Source organism: Heteronotia binoei, chromosome 10 (genome assembly GCF_032191835.1).
Source record: "Heteronotia binoei isolate CCM8104 ecotype False Entrance Well chromosome 10, APGP_CSIRO_Hbin_v1, whole genome shotgun sequence".
Taxonomy (NCBI): Eukaryota; Metazoa; Chordata; class Lepidosauria; order Squamata; family Gekkonidae; genus Heteronotia; species Heteronotia binoei.
Window position 1 is genome coordinate 55,129,364 of NC_083232.1, and position 18,309 is coordinate 55,147,672.

Below are 18,309 nucleotides of genomic sequence, written 5' to 3' on the forward strand. Positions count from 1 at the left end.
ACAGTTGTGGCTGGATTGGTGTCAGGGGGTGTGGTCTAATATGCAAATAAGCAAAGTAAGTAAAGTAAATTTATTTTTGTATCCCGCCCTCCCCCGCCAAAGGCAGGCTCAGGGCGGCTCACAGACATGGGACAACCATGATTTCAATAAAATACAATCGAGACAAAAGCAGATTAAAATACAATTAAGTTACAAATGAGTTCCTGGTGGGCTTTTTCTACAAATCCCCTGATTTCTAAAATAATTTCCCCCATGATTAACAAAATAAGTTTTATGTACACCGCCCCCCTCCCCAGCCATGCATTTTAAAAAGTCCACACCACAGGTCAACAGACAACTTTCTTCAGCATTTTAATCCTAGTGCCTGACTGAGACGACCAGTGTCCACGAATGGCAGGTATGTTTGCTTGACCAAGAGCAAAGCGAAATTTGTTTTTGTTCAGGCAAACACGCCCCCCCCCCTCCTCGGCAGAGGCTTCTGGTAACTAGGAAGGAGACTCTTTTTATCTGTCGCTCCTTGTGCACTAAGTGTGGAAGAGCTGCCGCGGTTTGCCCTTGTCATTACAAGTTCTGGAAGTGCAAAACAGGGAGCCGGAGGAACAGCAGGAACTGCGCACGTGTTCGCTGGCTTTGCATAGGAATGCCGGGCGAGCCCGCAGTTTCCAAACTGAGGCGGGACTCTGACGAGCGGAGGTGGGGGGGAGTAAAGAGGGCGGAGCTTAGCCGGAAGGGAGGCGGGGCTGGAGCGCGCTCCCGCCAGATCAGCCGGCCCGCTGGCGGCCTCCCCAGTAGCTGGCTAACCAACGGCCGGGCTGCTTTGGTGCGCCTGCTCTGGCGGCAGCGCGCGCAGGAACGAGGACGGCGGGCTCCGGTTTTCCCCCTGAGCTTGGCTGAGGCGGCGGGGAGAGCGCTTCGCGCGCGCCGCTCCTGCGAGCCTCGCAGACCGCGAATGTGGTCGAGGCGGAGCAGCGCCCATTGAGAAGAAAGAGGCGGCGGCAGCAGCAGCAGCAGCGTGCGCGGTAGGAAGACGGGGCCAGTCAGCCAACGCTTGCCGGTAACTGCCTCAGCTTCATCGCTCCAGCGCCTTCCCCACGCGGAGCTGGAGGAGAGATCCTGTTGCTCCGCGGACTCCTCGCCTGGTGGGGCGTCAGAGCCCAGCCTTGCCCCTTTTCCCGCCCCACCACAACCTCTCTCTTTTTTTGCTGTGGGACGGCGCTGGGGCTTTATTGCGCGGAGAGCTCCTCCACCAGCGGCTCGGGCTAGTGTGGCGGGGAAGCAAGGGGCGGCCTCCCGCTCGCTCCCCGGGCAGGCGGCTGGCTGCAGGGCTCACGCAGGTATCTTCCGGGGAGAGCCAATCAGGGGGGAGTTCTCCTTTCGCCGCCCCCCTTTGTCAGGGGACTTGTGGCCCTTTCCGCCCCTCGTTTCTCTCCAGCCTCTTTCGCTCTCCCTGGATTAGCTCCAACGTGAGAGAAAATACTTTCCGGAGGGGGGCGGGGAGGGAGGTAATCCTTTTCCCTCCCGCCCTGGATTATCTCCCCGCCCTCTGCGGGATTATCCTGCCCCCTCTGGCAAATCCTAGGGGCGATACGGGGACGGAGCTCTCTCTTTTCTTTCGCCCTTCCCTTCCTTCCCCTCGAGGGTTCCTGCTCGCTCGCCTGCCTCTTCCTATTCTCGGATGAAAGGCACGTCTCTTCTTTGCTCTTTCCTCGTGGCTGCAGTCCGCATTGAACGGGGTGGGAAGGGGGTGGCGGCTGGCGGGGCTGACCAGAGAGGTGGGGTGGCTTGGATTTGCCACGGGGCTGCTGTCACCTCGCTAGATTGGGAGTTTGTGGGGCGGCAGGCAGGAAAGGCGCGTGGATTGGCCCCGGGAAGGGATATTGAGGCGGGGGGGGGGGAGAGGAGGAAAAGAGGTAAATGTTGCAATCCGCCCAACGCAGGGCGAAACGTGTGCAGCCCTCTCCAGGCGGCGCGGCTGCTCCCGGGGAAAGGAAAAAGGAACCAGCCGGGTGCTTTGGCATCATGCGTTCTCAGTGCGCTCACGTTCCCGGTTACGAAACTGGAGCGTACCTTTATTTTTGGATCCTAACTCCTAGAGACGCCTTGCCGCCTCCCGGCCCCTCCTCCGCCAGGCCAATCGAATAGTTCCGTTTCAACTCGACTGTGAATGAAAAGCTGCGTGGATGTCGTTTGTCGCTGGCCGGGGTTAGCTCTGAAGTGTCTGGACTTCGTTCTGGCTTCCAACCAATTGATTGTGGCTGGCGCTGACAGCAGGAGGGGCAGGCGTCACTTAAGTTATTGCTCTGACGCCACAGCAGTACTGGATAATCACGTTGGGCTGGTGGTAGAGCTAGAGGTAATCGTCTTGGGTATGTAGCTCCCACTTTTGGCAGAATCCTCCTCTTTTCTTCCTGTCGCCTTTCTAAGGTAGGTATGGGGAACTAACTGGATGTCTGCAGCAGAGCTTATCACCATTTTTTTGTTGTTGTTACACAGAGCCCAAGATTATATCCATCCTTCAAACTTGGTTTGATTTTGCTCGGGAAAGAGGAGGGGCCTTGGCAAACTGAAGAGAGGCAGGGTAACTATAAATAGATCTTAGACTAGTGGAGGCTTTGAACAAAATTTTCTTATTGCGTTTGAACTGCTAGTGTCTGTTCAGGCTGATTGGGTGGATGACTGTCATAATGTTCCTGTTATGGCTTGATGGCTTCTGTCTTGCGTGTCTGTTTTTGAAGGACTAGCTTAATGTTGTTTATCAGTTTCTGCTTGAAAATGCCACAGAGAACAATCTTGTGAATTAAGTCAAGAATTGGCATAATTCAGAGCTACTGATTCCGAATTCATAAATTCTAATGTGTTCAGTATATAAATCAGTGACTCCAGAATGTTCAGTGGCTAGCACCATCTTTGTCTTTTCTCCTTGGAAATTTATTTACAGCTCGCAAACTACCTGCAATTATTAATCTATGCAGGATGTTTACAGTTGCTGGGCACTGTGCCCTGAATAAAAATGGAGGTCAGCTTTGGTGATATACTTCAGTTTACTTAATAGTTTTTGTTTCCTTCCAGTGCAGTCTCAATATTTTACTGAATGTCACCTCACATGACCTCACTGTCTTATCTGGAGATTCACACTGGGATAATTTCAGTGACTGTCTTATGCCATCAGGAATGACATAATATAGAAATCTGACAAATCTGAAGGAGTATCTGAGGCCTGTGTGTTCTCTTGCTGTGCTTGGACAAATTCTGCATGCCAAAAAAAAGTCATGAAGTTCTGCTGAAGAATTTCTTCTGAATGAAGCAGCTGTCTCTGCAAATGGCAATCAATTATTTGCATGTATTAAACTCCCATATTCCTTTTGCTAATAGAAATGGCTGTGTTAAACAAAAACTGATCTTATGTGAGCCTAAAATCCTGATGAGGATGTGTTGGGGTGTATGTACACATATCAATTCCGCAAAACAGTTTTAACATTTTAAATCCAAATTGTTGCTACTATTGAGTTGCATTGATAACAGGAGGAAATTGTTCTCAGTGGTTGGCTTAATGCATGAATTGTGTGTAGAAAAGGATGAGTTTGGCTTGTCCCCTGTGACATCTAAGGTTCAGTACATATTGGAGTATGATTAAAGTTACTTATTGGAAAAATTAATTGTTCCTGGCATATAATTTATCGGTAGCTGTTAATTGCTGCAGATATGATGTGTGGAAAGAAGAACAGTAGCAAACGGTGAATCAATATACAGAATCTGAATAGTGTAGTGAGCCAGAAGATGAGCCAATAATTGATTGTGTTCTTGTGTTGTAGTTTGTTGTTTGTGCTTGCTGTTAGCTACTTGAGCAGAATGTTCAATGTACATATGACAACATATAGTGGAATATAGGGTAAATTTGGGAATTTACTGGAAACAGTTTAGTCTTATGAGAACTCTTAAATATGGTTTTGACCTGACAAAGGTGCTTTTGGTAAAATAGCTTGGTAGTAGATTTGAAATGCCATTTAAACATGTTCCCCATTCTTATGCTCATGTCTTAAAATCTAAAAGGGGAGTCAGTGGCAAAAAATGTAGGGCAATGTATTCCCTAGCAGGTTCTTGTGAAAACTTGTGGCTCTGTAGATAGAACAAAGGACAGCACACTGATATGGTAAGTTTTATTTCTCTGTCATATATGCAGGTCTTAGTGTTAAAACTGCATAACATACTTTTAAGAGATCTGTCTGAATACCACAGGTTTGCGATGTTTGTATAGTAACACAAAAGGGATTAAACTTCAAGTCATTGTAGGGGCAAGTCTTGATGAAACATGAAATGTTTATTGGTTTAGAATGTTTTTGTGCTGCTTCTCCAGGAACCTTCTGTTGTGGAATTAGGGCCTGTATTGAGCCTGAGTCCTCTGCTAAGCATATGTTACTTTAATTTTTGCAAGAACTTAGAAGAAGAATTGCAGATTTAGATCCCGCTCTTTTCTCTGAATCAGAGACTCAGAGCAGCTTACAATTTCCTATATCTTCTCCCCCCACAACAGACACCCTGTAAGGTGGGTGGGGCTGAGAGGGCTCTCACAGCAGCTGCCCTTTCAAGGGCAACTTCTGCCAGAGCTATGGCTAACCCAAGGCCATTCCAGCAGGTGCAAGTGGAGGAGTGGGGAATCAAACCTGGTTCTCCCAGATAAGAGTCCACACACTTAACCACTACACCAAACTGGCTCTCAAACAGGCTCTCACCAAACTTAGCCTCCATAGTTGTGTCTTTGGTTCTATTTTCCTCAGGAGGCTACAGAACTCCGCTGTGGCCTTCGAGTATAGATAACTGTATGTGATTTTTTGCCTTAATGGATGTTTATGCATACCAGGAGTTAGAAGTAACTATCACTATCAGAATCAAAATAGATACCATATCCAAATCTAGCTTCCTGAACTTTCCTTGAATTTCTGAGAACTTTCTGACCTCAGTGATAGTGCAAAGGTCATGGGTGGGATCTTAGAGTTAGTTCTAGTCAGTTCTGGTTGGGCTTGCATCACATCTATGGTAGTCTTGCGTGTCAGGTACATCAGTAGGTATGGAACCAGCTGTTGGTCCAAGGAAGCTCCCAGACAGATTTTATCAAAGGTCAGGGCGGCCCATCAATGCCCTATGGCCTTGATGTCTGTAGTGGGAATATATTCATTATCTGAGTGTGCACTGGGGTTTTCCTTACATTCAGTAGCCTATTTTTACTTGATGTCTACCTGGAATATAATAAACTGAATTTAGAAGGGGACTTCTGTCTGTGGCTCTCTGTCTCTCTGGCAAGGAAGTGCCCAGACAGCCTACTCACCAAATTAGAGCTTGGGTTTGGGAGCTTCCTGTTGAGAAGTTCCCTAACACCTGCCCAAGGATGTTTTTAAATAAAAAATAATAAATTAAAACATTATAAGATATTCATTAAAGCCCCAGTGTTAAGAACAAGGACCAGCAAAAAAAGTAGACCATAAAGACATAAGCATTTCTCTGATAAGTAGATAGAATAAATTTAAGTTTTGAAGGCTTGCACTAAAACTGCTGTGGAACTTTTAATAGATTATGTCTGCATATATTGGAAATAATTCAAATCAAGTATTTGTTCGTATGTACTTAAGGTCATTTGTTTGGTTGTTAGCTTGCCATTCTTTGTAACTTGAAAGAAGCCAAAGCTAAATAGCCAGCCTTTACAATTGTGATGAGGAACTGTGGCTATCTCAGTCTTTTAGGACAGGGGTCCCCAAGTACCAGGCCATGGACCAGTACCAGTCCGTGGCCTGCTAGCAACTGGGCTGTGGAGCAAGGCAAAGGCGCCGCACTGCCCCCACCCACCCAGGACCTGGGCAAACGAAAGAGGCAGCACAACCACGGGAGAGGGAGGCACATTGGCCTTCTGTCACCTAGCAGGGAGGTGGCAAAAGCAGCTCCAGTCCCCCCCCACATTTAAAAATCCCCATGGGGGGATGGGGCATGGGCAGGGTGGCAGCCTGGGCCAGCCAAACCTCAGCTGCTCCCCCACCGGTCTGTGAAAAAATTGTCTTCCATGAAATCGGTCCCTGGTACCAAAAAGGTTGGGAGCCACTGTTTTAGGATCATCTGTCAGGGAAGGATTGAGTGCTTGAATAAATGTGCTTGTTAACCATTACCCTACAGAAAGGATATAATGAGGTGTTTGAGATTTGGTGTCCTGCTGATGTAGTTAAGCCCATGTTTACCCAGAACATGGATATGATCAAGGCTTAAACCAGATGTGGTGTGAAGGATCCCAGTTTAGGACTGGCAGCATACATGGGGACAGAGCTACATTTCCCCCTTCCTGTTGTAGTGTGTCCCCAGACTCCCCACTGCTGCCACAATCACAACTTAAATTGGTTTCCTGTGTACCTGCTATATTTTAAATAATTTTGAACAATACTTTTAAAACTTGAAACATAAACCTGAAAACTTGCCTACTGTTTTGTGTTTTGGTCCTAATAAAAGTATGGCATATTTTTAAAATGTTAGCTGTTACATGGCCCATAAACCACTCACTGAATTTCTTTATATACTTAAAACAGTTCCAGAATTACTGCTGGATGCAGAGTATTTTGCTGTTTAATATGCAGTTTATCACATCAAAATTCCTAAACGGAGCTAAAGTTGAGTGATTCTAGGGAAAGGAGCTTAATTGCAACAAGTTCCAGAGGAGAAGTTATGCTTATTTGATGATGCTAAAACAAATGTTTATTTAAAACTCCTCAACCCACATTGAGCAAAAACTGACCTCTAATCAAGAGGAGCCATGAAAGAAAATAAGATAACATTGAAATGCTAGTTAATTTCTCTAATATTAGTATAACAGAGGATGTAAAACTAGTAGTTGCTATAATACAGAATCAATATGGGGGTGTAGTTACTTTATGATCTCAAGCAGTTTCTGGAACTCCTTGCAAAATGGGCCACATTTAGTTTAATCTTCAGGATTAGTCATATTGGAGACTGCACACCTGTAAGGGGCTTCAGTAAATCCAGGTCTATCCAACTGAAGAGGGTCATTTGGTTAGTCTAGCTCCAGAAGACAGAGCAAGTAAAACGACTAGGAACCTGCTGTTACATCTCACTAATTAGATACATCAGATACACTGATCACTGGATGTCAGATAACATCCTGGTTTTTAATGTGAGATAGTGTTCTCTAGGAAGCAATACACAAATCATACCTAGCTAGCATCTGATCTGATAGTCTCTGATGCAAGGGCTGCCATAAGGTTAGTACATGATGAATCGTGTTCAGTGGTTAGTGTCACAGGCAGATATTCTATTGCAGTGGAGAGAACTGTCAAATCCTTTCTCCAGAACAATAAAAAAATGTTGTATTATTTACAGAAGATATTGATAAAAGCATAAACCAGTTGAATTCTTTTGAAGAGTACAGTGGCCCTGGAGCTGCGGTTAGAAGCAGAGATCAGGATCTTGCTCTGCTCTGCTTTGATTGAGAGAACTTTATTTTGTTTTCACATTTAGCACATGTTGGCTTATTTGGTGATCTCCAAGTTGGTTTACAGCCATTGAAAAACAAAAGATCTCCAGGCATGAAAAGAAAGCACTTCTGTACATGAGTGGGTTGTTGATTTTCCTTTTTGTATTGACCTGGAGCATGTGAGGAGGTTTGATGGAAAGAAAGGTTGAGAAAACCATGTTCTCAGGTAGTCGTCCTAGGATTGTCCTTTTTTCACTTCAGTTTTGCACACCCAGCACCAACAGTAATGTTAATGGGCTAATATCAGGTTATGCTTTAAAAGTAATGATCCCAGTAAAAGTGAGAGAAGGAGGGCATATATACTGTTTGCCCAGTAGCTGGGCACAAAGCTCCTGATACAGATTGTATGGCCAGAAAACAGCAATGTGTTAAATTCTTTGGTATTGTGATTAAAATGTGTTGGTGAAACCATATCCAAATTTTCTCTCAAGGCTTTATTGGGGAACTTGTGTTTAAAAACATCTGAATACACCGTGGGCCCATGGGGCTTTATTGAAATATTTTTTAAAATGAAACTTCTGTAGTATGTATTATAGCCTTAGTACTTCATATGAGTGTGATAGGAGCTTGGATAGGTACTGTGTACTCACTGGATCCTTTATAAAGAATGTATGTGTTAAACATCTTCCAGGTGTCTGATAGAGAAACAATTCCGCGATATTTCTGATTACATTGTGTTCTTCTGAAACGTCTTCCTTTGGTCTCCTCTGTTTGCAAGATATCTGTTTCCTGAGATACTTATGGAAAATAGCTTATATTCAGATACCTCTCTCCAGAGTTGTCAGTAGTGGAGATGGATAGAAACAGTTCTTAGTTCAATTGGGCAACACTTCTGTGACTTTGCTATTTAAGGTTCACCCTGTGGTGCAGAGTGGTAAAGGAGTAGTACTGTGGTTTCACGACCTGAGTTCGATTCCGGCAGAAGCTGGATTCAGGTAGCTGGCCCAAGGTTGACTCAGCCTTCCATCCTTCCGAGGTTGGTAAAATAAGTACCCAGCTTGTTGGGGGGGGGGGAGGTGTAAAAGACTGGGGAAGGCAATGGCAAACCACCCCATAAAAATGTTTGCCGTAAAAACGTTGTGAAAGCAACGTCACTCCAGAGTCGGAAAAGTTTGGTGCTTGCACAGGGGACCTTTCATTTTCTGTATATTGAATTCATGCTAGTACTGTTTGCTCCCTTAAAATTCTATATTGTTTCCCCTTCTTCTGTATTTAGGTTGCTGGATTTGGGCTTTTTACTATTTCCCCAGTTTAGACAAGAAGCTTTCTTCTGAAAAGAGTTCTTATTTTCAACAGCCTCCTTGGTGCTTTATGTTGATTCAGCTCATTGCATTACATAAAAGGAGTAGCAGTGCATACCAGGGATATTGCTCAGGGTTCCTGGTTTTCCTGTTGGTGCCTGTGTCTTTGTACACACAAAGCTTGATAGTTGGATGGGTGCATATATTTCCTTTAAATACATGTTATAGCTGGTGTCATAGCTAATACTATATTTAAATCGTTTTCACGCAGTCCTCAGTGATTTGATTTCCAACTTTATCTGCTTTCTTTTTAGTCGGTTCTTTTTTTGTTGCTGTTCCTTTTGGAAATTAAATGACTGATGCCCTGCCCACGTACATGTTGAACAAAACAGTATTATTGTTGCTAGGAGACTTAAGATGCAATCCTAAGCATGCTTGCTGAAGAGTAAGTATCACTGAAATATTTCTGAGTAAACATCATTAGGATTGGGCAGTTTCAATTTAGCCATTTACCAGATCCTCAGTACATCCTATCTCTGTTATAGATGGATTAATTTCTGTGTCTCATGCCTTAAATTGTCATTAAGCAAGTCTGTCTGAAATCTCCTGTTGATTCTCTGATTTTTTTCTGTTCAAAAACACTGTTGCTGTTGAGCATTAGGACAAAGTAGTTTTCTTTTAGAAATCTGTAGCCAAATTTTGTGCTGCAGTACTCAGCAACTTCTCTATTTAGGTAAGATACTGATGTTTACATTACAGTGATTCTTATCCTTTCTGTTTTAGCTGGGCTTCCAGTCTGGTTTTTGGACTGGAACTGTGTTGGTTGACTTAGTACATGACCTGCATTGATGAGACTTCCTGTTGGTCTTCCTGACTTCTCAGCAACTTTTGATACTACTAACTGTGGTATCCTAGGTTGTCTTGGTGCCTGGGTTAGGCAGTTCTACTTTACGGTAGTTCCAGCTCTTGTTCATAGTTGATTCCAGAAGTTGGAACTGGTGAACTTTGTCCTACCCAGCCCTCCACATCAGCATGAAACTTCTGAACAGGTAGTCCAGGAGCTTAAGGTACTGTGTAATCAATATACTGATGATGTATCTAACTCTATATCCCCCCTCCTGTCAGATTTTAGGAACAGATTAATGGTTCTGAACTAGTTCCTGTGGTCAGTAATAGAGTAGATGAAAGTGAGCCCATAGAGGTTTAATCTCAGCAAATACTGTTGACTAGGAATATGTCTGATCTAGGTGTAGGCTGTATTTTTATTTATTTTTCCTTCATTTGAACCCAGCCTTCCGCACCATTGGTAACCTGAAGTTACTTACAGTAAGCTGCATTCCCTTTTTAAGTTGGCAGTTTTGGCATGTTCTTGAATCTACTACTGTACTTGATGTGCAAGTCAAGGCAAGGAATGGGTTTTATCAGCTAAGATTGATTAGCCAGCTGTGCTATTTCATGGAGAAGAATGAGTTTTTAGTCCCTTTCTGCCTCTCTTAAGAACATTAGAACATAAGAGAAGCCATGTTGGATCAGGCCAATGGCCCATCCAGTCCAACACTCTGTGTCACACAGTGGCAAAAAACCCCAAACCCAAGTGTCATCAGAATGTTCACAAGTGGGTCTAGAAGCCCTTCCACTTTGCACCCCCCCAAGCACCAAGAATACAGAGCATCACTGCCCCAGACAGTTCTAATAATATACTGTGGCTAATAGCCACTGATGGACCTCTGCTCCATATTTTTATTCAATCCCCTCTTGAAGCTGTCTGTGCTTGTAGCCGCCGCCACCTCCTGTGGCAGTGAATTCCACATGTTAATCACCCTTTGGTCCTTCCTGGCCACTTCATTGGTGCCAGCAGGGCCCTAGATTAGTCTGCTGCAGTTCATTATATGTGGAGCTGTCTTTTGTAGACTGTTCTGAAGCTGGTTCAAAGTTGAGCAGCTGAACTGTTCACTGGGCAGGGATGCATGATAATCTTCCACTAACTACCAACATTTTCCAAGACCCAGTTCAAAATACTGCTAACCTTTAACCTTCATGTTTACTATGGCAACCTTGTTAAGCTTTGCATCTCACCTTTCCACCTGTACAGAGGCCACCAAGGCAGCTAACAATTTAAAACGTACATGATAAAATGTTTTAGAACTTTTAAAATCAATCCTCCTCCCAAACAGATCATTAAAACAATTAAAAACAAAGTTAAAAGACATATATAAAACATTGGTTAGGAAGGAGGTATCATGAAGGGAATACCAAATGAAACAAAATGTCTTCATCTGGAAGACAACAACAAAAGGAGACAGACAAATCTCCCTGGGAAGAGAGTTCCAGAGTTTTAGTTCTGTGGCTGAGAAGGCCTTTTACTGGATTGTCACCAGCCTAATCTCAGAAGGTGGGGCACGTGAAGCAGGGCCTCCAAACGTGGCTGTAGTGGTTGGACAGATTCATAAGGAATTATGTAGTCCTTCAGGTATACTAGCCTTAAACCATATAGGGCTTTGAAGGTCAAGACCAGCACCTTGAATTGTGCCTGGAAACAAATTAGGAGCTTGTGTAGATGAGCCAAGATACGGTCTCTATGACCATATCATGTGGTCCCTATGACCCACTCCAGTCAACATCCTGGCTGCAGCATTCTGCACCAGCTGAAGTTTTTGAACACTTCTTAAAGGCAGACCCATGAAGGCCACATTGCAGTAATCTAATTTAGATGTAACCAAGCCGTGCACCGCAGTGGCCAGATCATTTTTGCTCAGGAAAGGCCTTCTTTGGTATGGTCTTACTGTTGGGAATCTGGTGAGTAACCATATATAGATGAAGCCTGCAACAGCGGTGCCAAAATTGTGCAACTCCTTCCACAGGAAATTTCCTTGGCTTGTTTCTACTTGTGCTTAGATGCTCTGTTCTTCAGGAAAGTCTTTGAGGCTCTATTTCTTTGTATTTTTGTATGGATGAAGATCATACTGTTGTGAACCTCCTTGTGAAATTAATCAGTTGAAAGATGGGATATAATTACTTAAAGCAGGGGTGTCATTTGTTAGGAGGGCCAGATCTGACATAAATGGAACTGTGGGGCCGAGTCATGCGTGTTCTAAAATGTAATGCCACAGGAGATATAGTCTTTATAAAGAGCACAGGTAAACACAATTAAAGATATTGTTTTTAACTTAAAATACAAACATGCTTAAAACTCTTGCAATATTTTGTTTAAAACAAAGTTAGGGGAATAGTGGGATTTTGCAATGCAATTTTAAAAATAAAACACCAAGGAAAAGTACAAAGATCACACTGCAGAAAACTAAATATATAAAATTCTCTCAGCCATGAAATGGCAGGACATTATAAGCTTCTCCCCCCACCCCCCAAACAGGTCTACTCAGATTGCAATGGCTCTCCAATGTAATATCCCCCTTTGGCTGTGGGTTCCCCAGTCAGAGTACTCATTAGGCACTAATCCTCATGTCCATTAAGAGACAAAGCTGACTAAGAGCATTGACCTTTCATTTGCAAGAACACAACTCCAGGAAACTTCAGCTGGCCATAGGAATACTGGGAAGTTAAACCTCTCCGTTGAAACAAAGTTGCAAGGAAAACATGAAGTGGATTTCCCATTCCAGTCTGCTCTGCCCATAGGCCTGAATGGGAAATCCATTCCGCATTTTCTTTGCAGCTTCGCTTCTGCTTTGGCCTCTACAAAGAGAATGCAGAAGGGAGCTGGGAATGTTGGCAACCTCGGAGCTTTGCAGGGTGAGGACAAGAGGGGGAGAAGAGAGCCCTGTGGGCCTGATTGAAGCCCTCCAGGGGCCGGTTTGGCCTGTGGGCCACATGTTTGACACCCCTGCTCTAAACTGTATGCCCAATTTCTATTAATTGTCCTTTTTTTTCCTCTAAGGAATTCAGGATATCACATATCATTTCCCTCTCTTCTGCTTTATTCTTACTACAATCTTGTGAAGCTAGTTTTGGCTGAGAGTGATTTAGACCAGGATCAACTGAGAGTTTGAACCCGGGCCTCTAAGATCCTAATCTGAACACTTAACTACAGTACCAAACTGGTGCTCACTCTGAAGCATATGTGCTGTATTTGGCACAGACATCTTTAAAAGACCCAGATACATAACACAGGCTCTGGATACTTCTTGCTTCCCACTGGAAGAAAAAGTACCCAAGGACTGCTGTATATATATACTGCAGGGCACATTAGGTACCATTTTCTTAGGATGGTAGTGACTTTTATAGAGCACTTGCCAAAATGGTTGGCTATATCTGATCTAGCTCAAGGTGTCAAAAGTAGGAGTGAATAGAATACTAATCACTAGATGCCTAAGGATGATGTTAAACTAAGGAAGGTAGACAGCTCTTGAACAAAACTGGGAAAGATGCAGGAAAGCAACCAAATGTTCATCTAATTACTGAATGGATCTATAAAGCTTTTTATCCAAAGCTTTTCTTCTTACTGAATTTCTTTAATGCATTTTGGGAAGCAAGTCTCTCTGATTTAATGTGTCCTGGTAAGTAAACTTTCAAAATTGCCATCTTGGGGCAGATTTGCATTTAGAAGGGAGATATAGTTGGATGAGCTGTATAAAAATATATAAGATTCTGTTATGTATGTGTTTCATAGTAGCTCTGTCAGTACTTGCCACGTGATGTGATATCATTAGTAAAACTTGCTCATGATGGGCAACACAGAAGATGCAAAGCTATGCTGGGTTTTCTTATGTAATACATTTTTGGTTTGCCTTTCTTATAAGCTCTTAGCTGTGTTGAAGTCTCACAGAAGCAGTGTAAAGTGCAAGTTAGTCTGATTTTTATCCTGGGCTGCTTTGTGGGGTTTGATTGAACCTGGATTTTGACATCCAAACCAACACTATGTAACACTGGCTATCTGCCTTCTTTCTTCCCCTGCCCTAGGGATAGTTATTCTTGATGTGAACAAATAATCTTACATGTCCAGAAGGATATATTTTGCTTGTTGACAAGCTAAAATCAGAGATCTTTCTCTATGGGAAAACTTAAGACCATGATTCTATGCAAACTTACTTGGGAGTAATTCCCATTGAACTTGATGGGGTTTGCATGGAGTTAACATAACATGGTATTGTGCTAATTGTTTTCAGAGACAGTAGTAATTTAAGTTATCTATTACCTTAATGATTTTTCTAAGAATCATGGAGGAAAGGTCCATCAATACTTACTAGCCACTTGGAAACACCATTTTCAGAGGTCATATGTATCTGACCACCAATTGCTGATGGAAGAGCAGCAGGGAAATGCTTTGGCCTCTGTACCAGGCATCTGGTTGGCCTTTGCAGACAACAGCAGTAACAGAGCATTGGTTATATTCAGCAGGGGCGTCCTTAAAGTTTTCATAAGAACTTTATCAGTATATGCTATTGACTGCTGTTTTGGATCTTTAAAAGTATGATTTGAGAATTATCAGCTTCAAAATAGAAAGGGTTATTCTGAGATCCCCCCCCCCTCTATTTAAGCAAATTTCAATATTTATAACAGATGCGCTTAAATGCAAGGAATTGTTCTGATTTATTTTTTTAATCCTAGTTTTCACTTGTCATGAATTTTTTTCAACAAATAATTCTTCTCCTGGTACTAATTTTTAAAAATACTTATTATAACAATTATTGACCAAGTTCCGTTGGCGCGTTCAGTTCCTTGCTTGGCAGCCTCTTGAAAGCAAACACAGCAAGGGTTTCCTTCTCTCCAATTTAATTCTTCCATAAAAAGCTAAGCAGCATGTTTACTTGTAACTTTGAGTCTTGAAGTTCAGGAAATAAAAGTCTTACCTACCCGGCAGGATGATGAGATCAGATATGTAACTCCATTTTTAAGCCTCTGGGTGGTGGCATCACATAATCACAGGTTAAAAGCTGATCTTGTGGTAACATGCTTATTAGTGTGTTTGTGGAGGTATGCTGTCTGGGCACACAAAATATAAATAGGGATGCTGTTAATCCTTGAAGAGCTAGTCATTGAAAGCGTCTGAGGGAGATGTTCCTTGGCCAGATATCTCAGACCCTGAACAGCTCAGGCTTTTCAACAGTGGCACCTCACCTATGGAATGCCCTTCCCCTTGAGGTTCACTGGGTGCCTATCCTACTGATTTCTAGGCACTATGCCAAAACTGTTATTTTAATTATTTTTAACAGGTTTTTAATTAAGAGATTGACTTTTTAACCTCCTTTTAATGGCCTGCTTCTAGTCTGAACTGTTTTGTGAGACTCCTCTTAAACTGCTCAATGCTTTAGGCTCTGGCTGGGTTTTTAATTGTGGCAACCCTTATGGTTTTATGTTTAATTTTGTAAGATGCCCTGGGTAGGTTCTTTAGAGAGGCAGCACAGAAATCTTCTAAATAAGTTCTTGGTACCAGTGTGTTTGTCTTATTTATGCGCTATACTGGCTTTTCTGATTATTCAGCCATTACAGTGAGCATACTGAAAAGTTGTTAATTTTCTTAGTGTTAAAAACTCAAATGTTGAAATAAGGCATGTATTGTCAAATACATGAGTACAATCCATTTATATAAGTAAGGTAGGTTTTTTATCCTGGATGAATGACATTTTAAAATATACAAATTATCTACTACCTGCATTCTACTGGTTCCAAATCATAGTTGGCCTTAACAAACAGGGTTCATGTTGTCCTCTGATCAGATTTGGATATTGTAAAATGTTTTTCCTTTGTATTTACAAGACCAGCAACAGCCAACTGGTCATGAGTTTCTCATGCTGCATATTGTTTGCTAGTAAAGGCAGTTGAGGTGGGTGTCATAGGATCTAGTGATTGGATATTAGGTGGGATATCTGTTTTGTTCCTGTAGGAAGCTTTATTGTTCCATATTCCATGTCTCCAGTTTAGCATTGGAAGGCCCAGTTTGAAGCACAACCTACATTTTGGTTAATGTGTTCCTAGGATGCACAGGTAATCAAATCACTCCACTAGAAGAAGAACTTGAATGTATCAAGGGAGGAAACTATGGCCCTTTTGACATTACTGTTCTAAAGTGGATGTTCATTGTTGGGCCAATTTCAAGTGAAGTGATACATGGACAGGAGTTTCATACAGTGGATTTCCTTCCATTAATGAACTGTCTTTGAAGCGCTATGGTAATTTCAAACAGTGCTGCTTTTTTAACCACACAGTCTTCCTCAGACTTAAAAAAAAATTCTAAGGTGAGTGTTGTAGTGCTAGATCTTTATAGCAATTCAGTGCAATAGCGGCTTAGAGCTATAGCATTCATCTTAGAATTTTTCTTTATAAAAAGTCTGAGGAGGATGTCAAGGTGAAAAGGGGTGGGGGAAAAGTGGTATTGTAGGTAATACCATGGACATTTTAAACAGCATATTGCAGCAATTAAGAAATAGAACAAAGGGGTTGAAAATGGAGAAAAGCAGTTTCCCTCAAAATAGGGAACCCAAAGCAAGTGGGTTTGTGTAAACAGGTAAATAAATTTTGCTAGCAGCTGGCCGTTAAAATGGGTCTATCTGAAATGATTGGTATGGCTTTTGAGATATGTCTACTAACTGTTGCTTTAAAATATGACTTCAAATGAGGAAGGAGGTAGTCTAATCTTATAGCAATTTTGCCTGCTTTCATTCTGTTTCTTTCATCTTATTAACACTGAATTCCTTAAAAAAGAAAGAAAAAAGAAGATGTTTAAGTGATAGAAATTGCCGGCAGCCCTCCATTTTTCTCTTCTTGCTCTGAGTTTGTATTCTTACTCCTCCCACTTCCTAACCATAGAATCTGTTGCACCTTCGGACTGTTTTTAACACTTTAATGTATTATTGGAGCTTGCATTAAATCAATAGACTGAGAAGTAGGAGGGAAGAAAAATGATGGCAGCAGATGAAGGAGAAATTGAATAGCGGAAATGATTGTGGGAAAAGAGTATCCTGGGAAATGGGTGGCAGAGCTTAATCTTTCTGTATCTCTCCCCTTATTTGTGTGCCTCTTTTAGCTTTATGAATTGTCATTAAGGGGGGGGGCTGTCCTAAAAATTTCTGAACTTTGTGAATGTGCAAGATATGGTATTTGAGTGTGTACTTTACTATAACAGCTCTCTTCAAATGAGAGCATTATTGTTAAGTTTTTTGAGGTGGTGATTAACCTAGCTAAATTCATGTCAGCATATGCTTGCTAGTAAGACTTCAGGCTGGAGTCTAATGCAAATGACAGTTCATGATCTGTGACAGTTCCTGACAGCTTCCCTTAGCAGGTGAATACCGGTTCTATCCAGAGTACTTGTGCCTATGCAAGATGACTCAGCACTGTGTGCTGATTGGTGTTTCTGTATAGCTGTATGTATATAACTGGGGAAAGTTTGTACTGTGAATCTCTGCTCTCAAACGTGTTGTCTGGCGAAGCACTTTGTCCAGTGTATACCAGAACAACTATAAACTTGTATATTTGTAAATAAATGTAAATAGCACAAGTCAGTGTGCTGTCTATTAAGCCTCACAAATCCAGAGCACACCAGCGAATACGTCAACAATTCAGACCCACTAAATCAGTGTTTTAGTCCAGTGTTCTCGAAGGAAGGAAACTGCCTTAAAAGAACACTTGGGTTACTCATAGTTCTAAGGCTACTTGTGTTAGTATTCTCAGGAGTGGAAAATTGTTTTAATTGAAGGTAGGGCTATGTGTTCCATGGCTACCAAGTGGGATTTTTTCTTCTTTTTCTATCAATTGTATATAAGTGTCAATATCTTCTAGAAGATATATCAACAAATTTAATAAGCTGACAGTGTCCTAGGCCATCTGGTGCTCTGTTAACCAAAGGAAACCTCTACACCATGTCAAACATGCAGCATGGGGGCCGAATCAGGCCCCCAGAGGGCTCCTATCAGGCCCCAAAGCAACTGGCTGTCATCTGCTTCCTTCTCCTTCTCTCTTGCTTCCTTCTGCATCACAGTTTGCTTTGCTAGGCTTGCTCAATCACACAGGAGTTACAGAGCAAAATCTCTATCTTCTCCATTGATTGAGGCTTCTCCCTTAGGGAGGAAGAGGGGGAGGGATAGCTTGCTTTGCCAGGCTCTTTCAATCGCACAGCAGAGCTAATGAGCCAAGCCTCTCTTCCTTCTATTTGCTGAGGCTTCTCCCCATCCTTGTCCCCTGGGGAAGGGAGGAAAGAGCCAGAGCTTCGTTTGCCCAATTCCCTAGATCCCATGGGAAAGATACAAAGAAAGCACCTGTAAGACCAACAAGTGCTAATTTTTAAAACATGTTTTATTAATTGTGTTTATCTATGATGTCTGTAAAGTTTATATCTCTGTTACCTAATTAAAATTGGAACACACATGGCCTGGCCTTACAAGGTCTCATTTATGTCAGATCCAGCGCTCATAGAAAATGAATTTGATACCCCTGTTCTACACTAATTCTTTGTACCCCCCCTTCCCAGAATGGGAGTGCTTGTCCTACAGCAGGAGGCCTCATAACCAAGGATGAATATAAACAAATAACCAGTGCATTTAGAGAGAAAGTTAGGGAACCTAAAGCTCAGTATGAGCTTAGGCTAGCAAG

The 18,309-nt window shown here is 42.5% G+C and overlaps 1 protein-coding gene across 2 annotated transcripts in view; it reads left to right on the top strand.

Moving 5' to 3' along the window:
• Positions 1-741: 741 nt before the first annotated feature.
• PALS2 (protein associated with LIN7 2, MAGUK p55 family member) overlaps positions 742-18,309 on the top strand; it is a 43,939-nt gene continuing 26,371 nt past the window's right edge. For both annotated transcript variants that reach the window (XM_060248661.1, XM_060248662.1), the window contains exon 1: positions 742-1,054. The gene's annotated coding sequence lies outside the window, so the exon portion shown is untranslated. The remainder of the gene's footprint in view (positions 1,055-18,309) is intronic.